This window comes from Fringilla coelebs, assembly GCF_963513975.1.
Source record: "Fringilla coelebs genome assembly, chromosome: Z".
In the NCBI taxonomy this organism is placed as follows: domain Eukaryota; kingdom Metazoa; phylum Chordata; class Aves; order Passeriformes; family Fringillidae; genus Fringilla; species Fringilla coelebs.
The window spans coordinates 39,050,835-39,069,703 of NC_140031.1; positions in this window are offsets into that span (position 1 = coordinate 39,050,835).

Sequence of the window (18,869 nt, forward strand, 5' to 3'; positions counted from 1 at the left end):
TGACTTTACTACTTTTTTTTAAAGTAGAAAACAGCATACTACCAGTAAAAGTTGACCTCATAATTTGAGTTTAGCAGTGCAGATCCATAGCGTAGAAATGAGAAACTAAAAATCAAAGGGCCCTTTTTCCCTGAATACTGTAAGAATTCTTTTTTGCTTTGTGGCTAGTCTTTCACTCAACCTCCTCATATTTGATTGCTTAGCTATGAAATACTTTGCTGCCCTCTGCATATGCCACAATATGTTACTGACTAGGTAGCAGAGATGGCGTGACAGAAGGTATTGTTACTGTTAAGTAAAATATTTGAAGAAAATTAATTAGCAACAACTTCACACAGTTTATAGTATATTTGTTCTTCAGATGCAGGTTTATCCTGTCACCTGTTTTCCACTAGTATGTTATCACACAGTTGTTCCTATAACACACTGAAGTTTGTTTTGCATTTGCAAGCTACACTGTCTTACAACGATTTGAAAATGCTTCTAGCCTTTTCCCCAGTGGCTTGGTTTGTTTCTAGTGAGCAACTCAAAGGCGTAAGATCTGTTTGCTTTCTGACTGCAATCTGAATAGCACATTAATATCAATCCTGATCCCTGAGAATACAGTAATCTACATTTATCCTGCAGAAAACTCCATCTAATGAACAAGATGAAAGCAATTACTTTCTCAGATACAATAATTTCTCACAATCTCTGAAACGTGATCAGATTGTCAAATGTGATGTATTTAACAAATTGTAAACCAGGAGATGTTGACAGTCTTCTACAGAATGTATAATTTAAAGAATTCTGATAACAATGAATTCTGAAATATCCAATGAGAGCTGCATGGTGGTTCAGAGGATAAATTGTTATTCAGCTATGTGCACTCTGTACTTTGGATCTTTTATTGGATATTGGATCATTCATATTGCAATCTTCCAAGTAATTTGGCAAACTAGATGTGATTATATTATCTACTAGTCTCCTCTTGTAATTCTTAAATTTTTGAGCAAATTTCAATGAAAAGGAGGAGAATCTTTGACAAGTCTTGTCAGAAGAAGTTTTGGGTGATTATACATTCACCCTCTTGCTAAAAACAGGACTAATTTCACATTAGAATTTCAACAGAGAAGCTTGAAAATTTCAAGCTCAACATCTTATTTCAAGCTTTAAACCCAGTTTCCAGCTAGAAGCCTAATTTCAGGTTAGAAGCTTGGCATTTTGTCCAGTCAAGTTTTAAAAATAGCAAAAAAAGTTATTATCCATTTCCTCAAAAAAATCTTGTTATATTACATTTCTAAAATTTAATAAAACCTGTCTTCTGGGTAGAGAAGGTCAATAAAAGTGTCATTGTCAAAGAAAAGGCACATAGAAGGCAATCCACATTTTGCTTGACTTTTTCTAGTTAGATTCTTAGCTCATGGCTGAGATTTTTATGGCACACAGAGAAACTTTCAAGAAGGAAACTAGTGAACACATCGAGGATAAAAAATAAACTTTTTTAACTCTCCTGTTTCCAGAATATATTGGAAAATTAATAAACACATGATGGTAAGCAGAATTTTCATTTTTCAAGTATTTTTGTCACCTATGTAATGTAGTTCCACTTCCTGAGCAGCATTTTACATTAGAGCTTAAAAAACCAAATATACATAAATAGCCCAGATTAAGAAATCTTATTTGCAGACCTGTTTCAAATAAATGTAAACCACTTAGATGCATTTAAAGCAGTATTCAATTTGTTTTAGAAGGCTGAAAGAATTGAAAGAATTGGCTGAAAGATTGGCAGGTCTGTTATGTACTGTCTAATCCCGAGTTTCTGTCACAAGACCAAGAATGCACTTGATGTAACATAGATTTTTTAGAAATGCATAAGAGCAAAAAAGCATCAAACATTACTGAATGAAAATGAGTGTCTCAAATAAGGTTGTAACATTCGTAATTCTGCACATTCCTACAGATGGGGACTAGAAATATGCAGTCAACACAGATGTACTCAGACTTCAATATTCAAAACCTCAATTTATGAATGAATATAATGGAAGATGAATGTAAAAAAAATGGCTATTTTTACTGTTTATGGTTCTCATCTGAAATAAAAACATTCTAAATATAATGTATCCTTCTAATAACTGAGTGATTTTAGACTTCTGGACCTTTTCATGACCCAGTGTAGTAAGAAAATATGTATTTTATTGTGTGGGTGGCTGTTATGCCAGTTGTCTAGCAATGGAAGACAAAAGCCTTTTTTATGCAGTTTTACTTGAACATTTTATTGCACTTGATCAGACATACCAATAAAAACCTTCCCAATTTTACATAATTTTGTACATTACATCAGAGGCAGCAACGAATTTGAAAATGTCTGCAAAGCAAACAGCTTAGGCAAAATTTGTTTTTCCAGACTGATTTTGTTGTTGTTTAAATTGGTATCTAGCCTCTAAGTATTAAAGAAAAATAGCTTAAAATTGTAGAAATAAATCTCATTTTAGAGCTACAGGTTTACATTAAAATCACCCTGAGAAATTGGTTATAAATAACCATGGCAACTGTGGTTTTTGCATATGAGCACTGCATGCAGCTATACTTAGCAATCCAGCACTATATATTCTTGAAAGTGAGAGTGACATCAAAGCCACTAAGCATTTCAGAGATCCAGTAAGACAGACTGATTATTTCTTATTTCAGATGCGGAGGTTTGTTTAAGTGACAAATTGAATTTTATTTCCTATTCAACTGTATCTTTCAATGACCAATCATCATCCAACCCTGAAATAAATGTTACCTGATTAAAGTAGTAAAGGTTAAAACATTTAAAACACATGCTATAGACCTCAGAAATCAAGTCAAGATGTGTCAGGGTATGAATTATTAGAGGACTTATGAAATCTGCCCTGAACAAATTAATTCATCAGTTTAGCCAAAGGCCTGTCAATGAATACAAGAGCTTTTCAAAAAATGAAACATCTGTTGCATATTTAAAGGTTCTGTGTATATGTAAATGTGTAAATGTTGTAGATTATTCTTTCCAAGGTGGGATATGCAGTTTAAATAAATGTGTTTGGAAGTAACTTTGTAATTCCTGTAATGTCCTTGAGGATAAGGGGCAATTCATGAAGGGTTCCAGCGGCCTTTGAATTCTCAAGCCTTGGGAGTTATTGAGGCAAATTAGACCTTGAGTGAAGCTGAAAGATACATCCATAAATCTGCATAATGACATCATTGTCAAAACAACCTATTACCCTACAAGAGTTAAGTAGCTTGCCTTCTTTTTTTTTAAGCAATCAAGATTACATGGCTTCTTAGAAACAAGGTGAAATTCTTTCTGGATTCTGTTTTCTTTCTGAGATGACATAATAACCGACAGTCTCATTTGTTCTACAACTAAGTACTGACTAATCTCCTTCTGTTTAGAAAATAATTGGAGCTTCACTCAGCTAAAAGAATCTGATGTTACGTCTTAGTTGTGAAAGGATAGTAGTGACCCAAAAATTTGCATTAAGCAAAAGTTTGAACACTTTTTTCTTCAGTATATTTATACAAATTTGGGGCTGTAAATGAACACCCCAGACTCTGTAGAAAACTTACTTGATTGTGATAGCTTGTACTAGTTACATAAACCTTATATGCACACAAGTGTAATGAGCATAGCCACATACTAATTGAGATATTTTAATCTTCCTACAGTTTACCTAAAGTATTCTAAGAAAACATTTACATGAACGCAACTGAATTAAAATATTATTTTTGTATCATGTAGATGAAATGTAACCTCAACTACCTGACTCAGAAGGTAACTTCTTTGCCACAGTATCTATGGTGGCAACTTCTACTCCATTTATTTTTATGCCTCCATAGTTGTAGTAGTTAGATGATAAATATCAAAGAAGTCATAATAACAACAAATTTGTCTTAAACCAGAATTATTCCCTCACACCTACACATATAAAACTAGGTTAATATATTTAAGAAAAAGAAGAAAAAAGACATGCAATGAGTGACTGGTTCTTGGGAACATTTTGTTCTGCTATTTTTTTTCCAGTTCATTAAACCTATGACTGCAGGTCTGGAGTTTTACCACATCCTTTTTTGGGCAAAGTCAATGGACCTCCTTTTACATTTAGCCTAGTCAGTTACTAGTTCATTCTACCCAAGGACCCACATCGAGAGAACCAGCTCCCAGGTTAAACCACAGCAGACAGCCAAATTTGAAGGAAGGCTGGTAAGGTCTGGACTGGCAATAATCTTGAATGTTGTGAGAAGTCCCAGGTGGGCCTGCGCAGAAAGCAGAAGCAACAAAATGCTGTATATTTTAGTCTTTTTTTTCTGGCTACATTTCTTTGGTTTGGACATTATGACTTAGCTATTATGGCATAGGGGTAAAATTTGCTATTTTGTGGTTTTATTATGCTTTAATTACGGATACAGATAATTTGAATAGCCTTAATTTCAAACTAGGAAAGGGTTTCAGTCTGGTTTTGGGCCAGGAACACACAACCTGCATAAGGATCTATATGCACAGGCCAACAGATTGCTTTGAATAGTCCCAACAGAGATATTGCCTATTAAAGTGATCAGATACCTAGCAACAATTTTAAGTTACATCTATATACATTAAAAGGTATGCATGGCAACTTAATTTTTAATATAGAATGTATTTCTCTTTTTTCATTTCAGTTAAAGTAACTTTTAAGGTAGCTGTCTTGGTAAGTCCTTTGATGCTTTAGAAATCATATAATGGCATTTCTCCTATTTTATCTTCCATTTTATTTATAAGCAAAAACTTGAAAAAAATCTACAGCAGTTTTATTTGTACTATAATCTATTGCCAGTGTCACAAAAGGTTTCATACTTTTGTAACACATTTACTTTTGTAAATCATTGCACAGAGGCTGAAAATTTGTCTAAATCAAAGATATACTCTACAGCGTAGTTACCATTGTATTATAAAATGTGCTTAGGTTACCGACAATACATTTGTTATATTGAGAGCTGATTCAGCAGAAATAATCTCTGACATACTGGTCCCAGACGTTTGTGGTTTCTGGCACCACCAGCAGTCTGATTCCCCTACTAAAAGAGGTTAAATGACTTCAGAGTTAGAGAAAAATACTCTCAGGGATACAGTAAAAATATCCCTGCCTTCCACACAAACCCCCAGCATTCTTACATGCTTTAGGGGAGCTGACTGGTGAATTGTTTGACAAGACCCCAGTTTAGCCTGTCTCTAGTTTACATCTCTAGCATATTTGTACACAGCTATAATATTCCTCTAAAAACTGCCACTTCATCAAGCTACCCTACTTTGCTAGACGTAGAGACAGCACAAAGAAGAAACACAGGAAATAACTTGTAAAAAGCACTGGATTCTACTCACAGTATTGGAATATAATTTCTTGTGTTTAAACAGGAGTCTTATACTTAATGGAGACCCAGAGTTGCTTCCTAATATGCTTTTTTGTGTTTATTGCATGTACATCTCTGCTTGTTTCCTCAAAAGTATAACACATCAGAATATGGTTCACAAAATTAACAATGTAAACTACATAAAACAGGTCAGAAAGGAAAACAAGTTTTATCTTTAAGAAAATGACTATATGGTTTTTCTTTATTTCTGGATCCTCATAGCAGCCTAGCAATTTACAGGGGGCATTCACATTTCCTATACTTTCATTAGAGATATTTTGGCTAGGTTTGACCTTATGATTGAATCAGATAGCTGCTTACAGGGGCTGTGTATTATAGGTTTTATGATTTTAGTTATGAAAGATGTATGTTCAAATCTCCCACACCATACCACATTTTCATCTCATCTTCTTAGAAGGTTTAAAAGAAGATTTTCTTATGTCTTGAGAATAATCTGCCATGTCATCCTACCTGACCCCTACCATTTAGTAGAGGTCTTTTTTGCTTTCTTTCTGTGTGCACTGCTTTTAAATCATTCCTTTAATGCTTTGATGTCAATCAGACCTCAAAAAATAGTAAAATTAAACCTGAGGAAGCAAGTACTTTTTATTTTTTCCTCAAGGAAAAAAGAGATTACAGGAACCAAACTCAATTGTAATTAAGCATAAAGTATTTCTATAACTACTTCTCCTAAAGGAAAGATCTGTTCCCTTTCTAAAATAATTTTTTATTTGTAAAGTGAAATGAGTAACACGTAATAAAAGATTCTCTGAAGAACAATTATGCTGATTTCATTTAACCATACCCAGAGTGTAACTGAGACTGGTCCACAAGCCTTTCAAATGTTCACAGATTTTTCTGAAACATTCAAAACTGCTCTATACAAATACCTGCTACAAATCCAGTGGAGCTGACAAGTCTCATTATACAGTTCCCACTCCAGGCAATCATGAAATTGGAGTGTTGCTGACATGATCCATTTATATACAATATTTATTTAAGAACAAAACTTGACATTTTCCTCAAGTCACCCTTTAGCCAGACACTCAAAGGAAATGAATCAATACTTCATAACACTTGTGGAAGCAGTCTCTCAGGTTTATTCCAGCTGAGTAACACATCATCTGGCAGACAAACTTTAAAGGACAACTTTGCAGCAGTTATAAGAATTATACTACCCTGGCTTCTAAGAGTTAGTAAGATTTAGGACTAGCCAGAGTATAATTTGAGGGAAAATGAGTTAACAATACAAGGAATATCTGACTCACTAAGTTAAACTCTCAAGGTGTTATCTATTTTATGGATTGTGCCCATGTTTAAGCGTGCAGCATTTCCAAACATCCTTAGTTAGCATTTTCAGGCTTTTATTTTGCAATTGAGGGTACAAAAGACAGGAATGACTTAAATATCTTGAAGTTATTAAGAATAACCAGAAGATAAGATGAGAAATATACATAGAAGTAGATTAGAAATGGTGCCATATCTTACAGCACTGGGCAAGAGGACAAGCTGGATTTTGTCTAAACAATCTGCCTGGTATCTACAGCTCTTAATTTTTAAATAATAGCACAAGCTAGCTAGAACTCAATTTAACCTACACAACCCCTCACTCACAGAATGACCAAGGGTGGAAGGCCCTAGAGAACATCTAGCCCAACTATGCCTACTCCAAGTAGTGTCACCTCAAGCAGGTTGCTCAGGCTTGTTTCCAGATGAGTTTTGACTCTCTTCAAGGATGTGGATTCCACCTCTCTCTCGGCAAACTGTGGCAGTGTTTAGCCACTCCGACAGCTGAAAAGCTCTTCCTTATCTTTAAGTGGAATTTCCTGTTTCATTTTGCACCTGTTGCCTCTTGCTGTGGGGACCATTAAGCAAAATATCCTTTTACTACCCTCTCATAAAGTGTTTGTGCACAGACAAGATCTCCCAAGACTTTTCTCAAGGCTACACAATTCCAACTACCATCTCTTAAACTTCATGGCCTTGGATTTTCTCCACTATCTTAATGTCTTTCTTCTTTGGGGAACTATGAACTGTACACAGCGCTTCGTATGTGGTCAGCCTGGGCTGAACAGAGCAGAAGGCTCACTCCCCTTGGGCTGTTGAGCAGCGCTCTTCCTGAAATAGCACAAGACACTTCGGCCTTCCATGCTGTTGGATGACTGCTGGTTCATGGATAATTTGAAGTCCACCAGGACTCTTAAGCCCTTTCCTGCAAAGCTGCTTTCCAACTAGTCAACCTCCAGTCTATAGTGCTGCACAGGGTTATTTGACTGCTGGTGTGCGACTTTGTTGAACTCCATGATATTACTACCTACCCATTTTCCAGCATGTCACTACTCCCTGTGCGTGGGACCACAAGTATTTGGTCTGTTAACCACTCTTCCCAACTGAGTGTCATCTGTTAGCTTGCTGAGGATGCACTCTGTCGCACCATCCAAGTCATTAATGGCCAGTACTATCCTCAGTATCATACTCCAAAATAATCCACTAGTAATGGGACTGCAGCTGGACTTTGTGCTGCTGATGACACTCGTTTAAGTCCACAAGATCAGCCTGCTTTCAATCACCTCACTGCTATTTTACATAGTCCATTTTTCATCAGCTTGTATATTGAGGATGCTACAGGAGAAAACAGTGAAGGCATTGCTGAAATCAAGATAAACAACATATACTGCTTTCCCCTAATCCCTAAGCCAGCAAACTCCTGAAGTTCAGGGTCATGATCCTACTACTAGATTTGCCTTGCTCCCTTCTCTCAAGATCCTGGACTCCAGCATCTTGTGGTCTCTACACAACAGGCAGAGCTCGACATATCCATGCTGCTGTCTGAGATAAACAGCCAAATCTGCTCCCTACTGTCCTGACCTGTCTTTTCTAAATCCTGCCCACTGTGGCATTCAGCTCCTTCCACATCTCAGTGATCCCAAGGAGGAACTGTGGCCCTGTATCTGCATACCAGGGCTCTAATGCGTTCTCTTTGTTGTGTATGGATGTGATTCAGAGCACCCAGTCAGGCTCATTTTCATGAAGAACTCTAAGAGTTTCTTGAATACTGTTCATGGGTAATGTTTAAAACACTGTGGCAAATAAACTGTTGAAGATACAAAAGGCTTTCCAATATGTTAATTTAGTGAATATCACATTGTGAAGTTCCACTTTGTGGGACTTTTAATGCTGCCATGCTTAGTTAATGCCAATTAATTGAACCACCTCTTTTTTCTCCTAATACAGAATAAAACAACTGACATTTAAAAGAATTTTAGGTGCCTGTATTTTCTGTGGGTTTTGGTTAGGCTTTCAAATGCTGAGTGTATCTGACAATCAGTCTTGCTTTGTTTCCAGACATACTGATGTAGAGGATGCTGTAAATGTAACTAAGCTGCCCTTTTTAGATGCACATCAGTTAATTTGTCTTCTCTCTCTGTCAAAGAAGAGTGAACAGGAAGGCCACAATGTTACATGTGAAATGCTTTCAGGGATATAGCACATATTTAAAAAGTGCTTATCCCCACTATGGCATTTGCTTTGGTTGTTATCTGAGCCTAACACTTCTCTTATGAAATCTAAACTAAGTCAGATATGAAGGGAGTTCAGATTTTAATATGGAGTTTTGATATATTAAACTTTTCAGTAACGGCAACAGCTTTTCAAGATGAAATCTTTTACAAATCTTTTCGTGAAGAAATACAATGTGAGATATTTTTGACATCCCAGAAAATAACTTCTAACTTGTGCTAGAAAGCTTCCTGAAAGGATTTACATTTTCCAAAAACTTTTAAAGATACATGACAGAGCTAAATATTCTCTGGCCTTGGGAAACATTTTCATTATGGGCACAGTCCAAACATGGTATTGCATGAAAGAAGTCCTAATCACAGTGGGACAGCTTGATTTCTAGCTTCTTCTTCAAAGTGAAATAAAGATACAAAAACTGCTTGTAGCTGGCAAGAGAAATATTAAAGGAAAAAAGAAAACCACCTGTTGACACACAGCCACCCAACTGTTCCTGCTAGGGGTGCTTTCCTCCCTTTGTTCTCCCTCCTGAATGGAAAAGCTTCAGAGTGTCCCTAAATGTAAGGGAGACTCATTCTAATAACTTCATCAGGATTTTCAGATTTCTGTTTCCAGCTAAACCACTGAGGGCTAAATCACTGATGTAGAAGCTAAATCACTGACATAGAAGCACAGTGGATCCTTGAACTGTATGCAGAATTTTTCTGCTTTTTTTTAATCAGAGAAATTGAAGTGTTTAAGAAACAATTTAACATTTCCACAATATTCTTTATATTGTGAAGTCAGAAGACCAAATTTGTCACTGTAAAACAGCAGCTCAAGCCTGCATCAGAGCCCTTATTAAGCACAAACAGTTTTATAAGAATCAAATGCAACCTTGTAGAATAAACACACCTTTTTATCTTCAAACAGGGTACATTTTAAAAGCTTCCTTAGAATAAGAACCTACACTCTTGTCCTTTTTCAAAGATGCTCTCAGGATCAAGGTCTATTAGGTACCTCAGGTCTTGTACAGTTTAAATGTGTTTCTTTAGTGAGAATTTTAAAATCTGGCATGCCACTCCTTTCAGTTTTGGGATATTTTTGTGGTTGGCATAGTTCCTTTCATCATCCTTTGGAATGAATGGATGACTACAGACGTTTAAAAAACAATGTAACATTGATACTATATTACTTTCTATTTGCTGCAAGCAGAAACAGCATGGAGACCTGTTGTGTTACGTTTCCCCCTTTGTTCATAGTGGTTTAGCCTTGGTTCACTCCACCCTCTTCCACACTGCCTGTCACCCTTACTCCTCCCATATCCCCATGGCAACCCTTGTGTCTGTAATCCCGCCCTGGTACCCTGTCACTCAGCGCTCCCTCCCTTCCCTCTGGAAATGTCTATCTGGAACATTGAGTGATTGGTTCAGGTGATTTACTCCGGACGTCATTCTTTTGTATACCACTCCCCTCTGGATTCCTATTCGCCCAGAGGGTGACTCCTCCCCTGTCTTCCTTGCCCCTTAAAAGCCACTGTAACTCTGCCATCTTTGCCTTTGGCTGTGGGTTCCCTTGGGACCTACTAAGCCTGACTGCACCCTCAGCTGGAGTCAGCTCTCTATTTCTGTTGGCTGTTGCTGCAAGCCTTGTCCGTCACAAGGAGCTGCTGCTATCATAGCATAGGGCAGTCTCCTTAGGCGCTGTTCAGGGTCACGCCACCCCGGATAGTGCCCCTACTGCAAGCGGTGCTGGTCACTCACCGGACATCCGGGAAGGACAAGCCTTCTTCCCAACCTTTCCCCAGCTTGCCGCTTCAGTTTGGCACCCAACATTGGGCCAGAAGGCTTCGCTGGACCCTGCAGACGAGACTTGTGAACCCTTTGGACGTTGCCCTTTGGATCTCTGCTTTAAGTCTCCTTGGCTGTCAGACTACCTCCTGGTAGAGCAGACCCCTTTTTGGTGGGTGGCACTCCTGGAGGATTGGGAGCGGTAGCTCCTGGAACCCTAGGAGTCGTTCCCCCAGCAGAACCATCGCTCCCAAGTTTCCTTTGGCCCGTGCCGCATTTCGTGAGTATTGCTTCTTTTTGCCCTGCCTTTTTAGTCAATTTTTGACCAGCATCGTGCTCGGTCCCTTTTCTCATGCTTAGTGGCACCTTGCTGCGCAGCTTCTCCTTTCCTGACAGGGCCTGGCGTGGGGCTCTTGCTTCCTTTTCTTTAACGTTTTTTGGGGTGGTGGGTGGACTGAGCTGCACCTCATAAGATCTTTATAATGGGTGCTCACCTTTCAGCGGCTCAGAAGAGAGTTCTAACCCAAGTTGCGGGAATCCTTGCGGGGGAGGAGGGGGTGTTTGTGTTCAGAAAAAGGAATTAAAGAAGTTAGTGAGGTGGCTGTTTTCACATTTTCCATAGGTTTCTCCTGACCAAATTTATGACCCATGGTTCTGGGAAGTTGTTAATTGCAAATTGCAAGATTCAGTCAGGTTGGGAGATTCTTCTCTGCTGAAAAACATATTTTGGACTTCTCAGATTAAAACTACTTTACAATCTGGCTCCAAATTGAGAAAACAGTCATCCTTGCAAAGTTTAGTCCCCAGTTCTCCCTGTATGCCTTGTCCTAGCCCCTTTCCCTCCTCTGCTCACCCAAAAGGTAGGATTTTGAGAGGAGCAGCTCGCTCCAGCACAGCACAGGGTGTCCATCATTCCCCTGGCTCCCCTCAAAGCTCCCCATCCCCTCGTCCCAAAAGTCCTGGCCAGAGTCTCCAGAGTTCCTCTCCTTCCCCCTCTCTCCGAGTTTGCAGTTTCCCAGTTTGTAGACCCTCTGTTCAGTTTTGTTTGCCTCCCCAAGATGGTTCCCATGGAGCTCAAGATGGAGGAAGCCACATGGCTTTTCCCACCCTTTCTACTTCATCCCATAATCCTTTTTGCCCCTCAAAAAACCCTTTCCTGTCCCTCAACTCCTCCCGACTTCCTTCGGTTGCTCCTCCATCAGTTCTCCCCTCGGCTCCTCCCATTTCTCCTCCATTCTCCAAAGCTCCGCCCTCTTACCACACCGTCAAGGCAGAGCCACAACTAGCTGAAATTCCCACCCACTCTTCTGGCCACTCCTCCTCCCCTCTCAGTTCTGGTTCCCACGCCCTGCCTTCCGGTTCCCACACTTCGGTATTCGGGGGGAGGGGGGTGGAGACCCGGGAACCGGAGCTGGTTTCCATCCCTTCAGTGGCTCTGGTCACCTACCACGCTGAAAGGGAGGGGAGAGCCCAGGCCCAGTGGACCCCATTCCCACACCATGTCATCAAGGAGTTATGCAAGGCCTGAAAGGATTTCTCCCTGGAGAGTGAATACTTCCGGGGGATCCTGAGTGCCGGAACAGTGTTCTCCTTCCCCAGGGGGGGAGATCCTGGGCAGGTGCGAGCAAGGCGAACTCCTTGGAGCCCTGGAAGAGCTGCCCTTCTCAGCCCACCTAACACTCAGTCCCGGATAGTCGATCTTTTTACCAACCAGGTGATGAAGGAGAGCTCCAAGATGCAGTGAGGGTCCAACCGAGTTTATTGAGGACAAGGCAGAGGGTCCGGGAAGGGTAGAGGTGAGGAGAGAAGCAGGGACACAACCACAGTCAAAGGGAGGCTGGCTGTGGAGCCCCGAGGAGGGGTGGGGCCAGGGCTTTTAACATGGAAAAGGTGGGTGGGGCCAGAGTACAAGGGGACCAATGGGGAGAGGGATCAGAGGAGGAGCTGAGGTGGAGTAACAAGGAGTGTACCAATGGGAGTGAGGGAGGAGGGTGGGATCACAGCAATATCCAATGGGGAAGGGAGGAACACAGATCTTTCTGGAACGGGGGAGGGAGCCATGGTTGACAGGCTTTTAGACAGGAGTGTCCTACCATGGCACCTCCGCCCCATCTTCCCCAGAGTCCCCTCCCACATCTCCCCCTTTTTTGTTTATTAAAAAGGCTCCGCCTATAGTCTTTTGTAGGGTCTTCTTGAGGCAGGCGATAGCTGTTGAGATGATTGGAAGAATAATAAAAATTCACAAAAGGCCCCTCAGGATAGAAGCAACCCATTCAGGAACCCCGCAATGTTCAGAAAGTTTGTCAAGCTAGTCGGCCTCTTTTTTCTCTGTCTGGATTTCTTTCACCTGGTTTTGAAGTCCTTTGATGTTACTCTGGACTGAGGTACTGTGGGATGACAAGTTGAAGCAGCACAATCCTTCAAAGTCTTCACACCCATGACCATGGGAGAGCAGAAAAAAGTCAATCGCGGCTCAGTTTTGTAGCGTGGCATGCCTGGTGGTTTCTTCATCCGCTAATAAGCCAGATAATGAGGCAGATGGAGCGTTGGCCTGCTTACTGAGCCAGCACCCCCGGTGAGAAAGCTCACCGAGGGCCTTTGCAGCGACAACCCAAGGTAGAAAAATGGATACCGCAACCCTCTTTGTTGTTCCCCAGTTATAAATTTGGCTATCACAATTTGAGTCAAATTCCTCAAAAGATCTCTTTTGGCCAATTTGTCATTCTGCTTCCAATCGTGCAAAATGGTGGAGTTTGGGGTGAGGGTAGTCAGCTTGCCAAGGCTGCAGGGACCTCCTTTTATGCCCACACCCTATCACCGCAGACAAGAAACACTCCCCCTGGAAGTGACATGGACTCCGACACGGTGGTGCTGGTGTAATTTCACCATTCGGCCACATTGTATCTTTTGTCATTTGGAGAGACATCCCTAGGGATGTTGCTTTGCGACTTTGTTGTAAGATGCCAATCTTGTCTGGCTTTGTATTCAAAGGTAACACAGTAACTCACTTTAGTGGAGCCCAGCAAGTCTAACTCTTGGAGTTCTTGTGGTGCATGCGGGAGAATCCTTGTGCATTCCACCCAGGTGCCTGCAGGGTTGGGTTTCTTACCTATATACGGGTAATCATTTGGTCATAGGGGGATTCCCACCAGGCATGTAGAGTGGGCATCATCCATGCTTCCCACGGCCATACAAAGACTGTCCTGCTGTAGGGACTTCGCCAGGGTGACCCATACGTTTTGTTTTGGCTGAGGTACAATCCAGCCAGTGGTCACCTGGATGATGATGAGGACACAGGTGAAGACGGCGGCTCCGGCAGCTCTTGTGCTGTTGCAGGGGTTTCCTGGGGTCGTTGAGAGGGGGGTCATGCTTCTCATCTCTCGGCTCACTCTGGGTGTACTTTCGCTTTAAGAAAAAGCAAGTGTCCATGCTTTCACTTGCCATCACTCGTGGAAAATACACATTTATTGCAAAAGAGTGAAAGCGTTTGTTAGATTCTTTAACTCGCTATTCTCACCCCTAAACTTCTTACAACTCTCTGAAACCTCCCCCTTCTTTTTCGAATGCGAAGCGGGCGGGGGGGGGGCCCTGTTGTGGAAAGGAGGCAGCATGTAGCCTGCCAGGACCCTGACAATGTCCTCATCATCCAGTATGATGTGAATGAAGCTGCAAAGGACCTGGCGAAGGCTTTTGTCTAGTGTCCCTGTCCGATAGAAGTATTTGAGGCCGATCCTCGGAAATGATCCGTCTGGGAACTGGTTCTCCTGGATGGTAGGGGGTGTGGCCTGCCACTTGGTGTTGTCGCGTGGGGCTGAGGTGCGCTCTGCCATCCGTTTCCCAGATGCCGAGGGGATTGCTGGAATCACGGAGGGTATGGAGAGATGACGGAGGATGGTCTCGCGGAGGGTGCAGGTGCAAAAGATGAAATGCAGCTGTCAGACAGTAGGGACAGTTAATGTACACATGGCCAAATTGCTTACAGTTGAAGCACTGAATGTTGTTAAGTGTGACCATTGCCTCCCTGACACCTTTGCTCACTGCAGCTGCAACAGTCTGTTCAATGGAGGTGGCTTTCATGCGGGCGGTGACCATCTGGGTGATGGAAGGCTCAGGGTCCTGGGGAAGGGCCCTGAGTACCTTCTTGGTGTCCGGGTTGGTGTTGGTCATGGTCATTTTATGGAGCAACTCATCCCTGGCCTCCACGTTGTTGATTTGGCGCTCGATGCCCTCCCGAAGACGGTTCACGAATTTGATTAATGGTTCATCGATGGCTTGGTGGATGGCTGAGAAACTCTTCAAGGGGGTGGAGCTGTCTGGGATCTTTAAAAGTGCTGTCTTTGCTGACAACTTAATGTCTGTTAGTACGTCCACTGGCAGCGTGGCCTGATCTTCAGGCCTGTCAAAGACCCCATCACCTGAGAAAGCATTTATCGCTTCCTCCCCCAGCCCATCCACTTGGTGCTTCTCAACCAAAGGTTTTAGTAGTTTTTTTCCATTGAGCCTCCCAGAAGAGGAACTCAGTCAGGGAAAACAAGGCCGTCATGATACAGCGTAGGTCATGGGGTATCAAAGTGTGACCCGTAAATGTCCAGTCCAGTAAATTTTTAAAGTAAGGCGAACCCCTCCCATAGTCTTTTGCTGCTTTTTGCAGCTCTTTGATCTGCGTATATGGGATCTGCTCCCACTGCACGTCACTGTTCTGTTTTAGGATGACAGGAGCAACCAACCAGTCAAGGTCCCTGGTCAACTCCAGATCCCCGTCCCTGACCACCTCCTCCCTGATCTGCACCCAGCTACTTCCCACCATGATGTTACGGCTTGGAATGCAGCGAGCCTCATCCTCCTTGGAGGATGAGACTGCACAAGCTACAGTGTAGGGTCTCCAGCTGACCAGCAGGTCCCAGTGACTGGGACCCCGGCAAGCCTTCTGGTCAGGCCCTTCTGGTCAGGCCCACTTCTGGTTCTGGTACCGTGGGAACCGGAAGGGGCTGGAGATGGAGGGGCGTGGCCTGTGGGAGGCCACGCCCTGGACGGGAGGCCAGTGCCATGCATTGGGGCAGGGCCTCTCTGGGGAGTCGACCTCCCCCCGTGGAAGACCCACCCAGGGGAGGAGTGAGAGGGACAGGAGGGGCAGAGCCCGACACGCATGATGTCAACGTGATGGAGAGGGCAGGACGCGATGCGGGGGCGGAACTCGACGTGGTGGGAGGCGCCGGTGGAAAGGCGGGAAGACTATGGGGAGGTGAAGGGATGTCATCTTGGGGCGCCACAAGGCTGATGCCATCCTGTGAAAATGAACTGGGGTTTGGACTAGGATATGAACTGGGAGCAGGGGTTTTAGGATTGAGGGTGAGGACAGAGTCCAGACTGGGGTGGCCAGTCCCAGGCTGGGAAAGGGACTGAGTGGGGCAGGACGCAGCAGGGGGCAGGTGGCAACCCTGTGCCCTTGGGCAGGATCTGGGTCCTGCCCCCTCATAGGGGCAGAGGGGTTAGGATCGGGTGGGGAGGAACACAGGGGAGGAGAAGCAGGGGCCCCAATCTTTTCCCTTTCTTTTATTAACTTAAGAATTGGATCAAACAAAACATTGTACTTTCCCACCCTAAAGTTCCCTTTAACTTCATCCTTGTAAATGCACTTCCCCACATTTCCCCAAAACGAAACAGAAAAGTCATCTTCCCGAGAAATCTTGGGAAAATGTTTGAACAAAAATTTAACAAAAGCTTTGAGATCCCTCTTTGAAAATGAAACATTCCCTAACACAAGGGTTGCCTTAACTTGGGAATAAAACTCCTAATGGGGACGGGATAATTTGACACCCATCTCCCACTGTCTCCCCCAACAAGGCAAAGGGTATAAAATAAAAAAAAAACGAGCCCAAGAAGGGTGCTCCCTAGCACCAAGTAACTCACCAATCCAGAAGACTTGGGTGGAATGAAAAGACCTCGTGGGGGCTGGTTGGTTCCTGCCAGTCCCGCTGGTTTGTAGATGCTCCTCTGGAGTTGCAGACGAGTCAGATGTGAAACACAGAGGGGTGTCGACAGGCCAGGTCAAGCAGTCCTCGCAACAACAAGGGGCAGCTTTTCCTGGGGCTGGGTCCAGACGGCGCTTTTTTCCTGACACTGTAGCTCACAGAACCACAGTGCTGAGGAGTCACTTACTGAGACCTGGATGAGTGGAGCTGCTCAGGTCCCTGTTTATTGAGTTTATTGAGGACAAGACAGAGGGTCCAGGAAGGGTAGAGGTGAGGAGAGAAGCAGGGACACAACCACAGTCAAAGGGAGGCTGGCTGTGGAGCCCCGAGGAGGGGTGGGGCCAGGGCTTATAACATGGAGAAGGTGGGTGGGGCCAGGGTACAAGGGGACCAATGGGGAGAGGGATCAGAGGAGGAGCTGAGGTGGAGTGACAAGGAGTATACCAATGGGAGTGAGGGAGGAGGGTAGGATCACAGCAATATCCAATAGGGAAGGGAGGAACACAGAACTTTCTGGAACGGGGGAGGGAGCCATGGTTGACAGGCATTTAGACAGGAGTGTCCTACCATGGCACCTCCGCCCCATCTTCCCCAGAGTCCCGTCCTGAGTCCCCACACCTGAGGGCCACCTTAACTGAATCTGAGGTTACCCCAGCTGACTTGTGGCGACTTTTTTCATGTCTGCTCAACCCAGTTTGCCTTGGACAGCTACACTGGCCAAATTGCTGTTGATCAGCCGGCCCACAAAATTTTTAATCAAGACGTTCAATTTTTTCTATCATTATAGTGTTCAGAGTCAAACCCCTTTGAAGGCCCTGAGTGTATTTACTGATGAGTCCAGAGCATCCCACAAGTCAGTGATGACTTGGAAGGATCCTCAAACTCAGCGATGGGAGGCTGACATTACTGAGGTGGAAGGATCACCTCAGGTAGCTGAGCTGGACACAGTCATCAGAGCTTTTGAGAGGTTCTCTGAACCGTTCAATTTGGTCACAGATTCATCCTATGTTGCTGGGGTAGTGTCCAGAGCAGAGAACGCCATCTTGCAGGAAGTGTCCAGTGTTCCATTGTTTAATTTGCTCTCAAAGTTCATCACACTAGTCTCCCGCTGAGAGCAGCCTTTCTGTGTGATGCACGTTAGGTCACACACCGGCCTGCCAGGGTTCATCGCGGAGGGTAATCGGAGAGCTGATGCCCTTGCCGCTCCAGCACAGATGGCCCCGCTCCCTGATGTCTTCGCTCAAGCTAAGATGAGCCACTAGCTGTTCCACCAGAACGCCCCCAGCCTTGTTCGCCAATTCCAACTTTCCCATGAACAGGCCAAAGCGATCATGGCAACATGTCCCCAGTGCCAGTTCCCACCAGTTGCCCTCCATCAGTGCTGGTGCCAACCCCAGCGGGCTGGCCAGTTGTGAGGTGTGGCAGATGGATATAACTCATGTCCCATCTTTCGGAACATTGAGTTATGTTCATGTTTTGGTGGACACTTTCTCCGGTGTGGTTTATGCCTCTGCCCATACAGGGGAGAAAGCTGCTACATGGAAAAATATCTCGTGCAGGCTTTCTCTGTGCTGGGCATCCCCAAGGCCATCAAAACAGATAATGGCCAAGCGTATAAGTCCAGGGAGCTCAAGAGCTTCCTGCAGCAACGGGGAATAGAGCACAAGACCGGCATCCCCTATTCCCCAACAGGACAAGCCGTGGTGGAGAGGTCTCACCAGACCCTGAAAAGGGTCTTAGAGCAACAACGTACAGCGGTGAAGGTAGAGTCCCCACATGTGCAATTGTCCAAAGCACTTTTCACCATCAACTTTTTAAACTACTCCTTCAATAACCTGAACCCCCCTATCATTCGGCACTTCAGTCACCATGAGCAGCTGCACCTGAAAGCCAGGCCTCCGGTCCTTGTTAAGGACCCGGAGACTTGGAAGACGGAGGGGCCTTTTGACCTGGTCACCTGGGGGAGGGGATACGCGTGCGTGTCCACTCCCTCAGGTTTCAAATAGGTTCCATCTAAATGGGTCAGGCCCTTTCTCCCAAAGAAGGTGTCAGTGGTCTCAGTTGTGGCACAGGTGGAGGAGGCTTGCTGGAGGAGGAGGAACAACCCTTTCAATCAAGATCTAGACCTCCTGGAGTGAATGAAGGCATCTTAAGTTTATCCTCTTAATTAATTTCTATTTCTTTTCAGCGACCCCCCCGATCTGACGGCTCCATCTTCAACTGC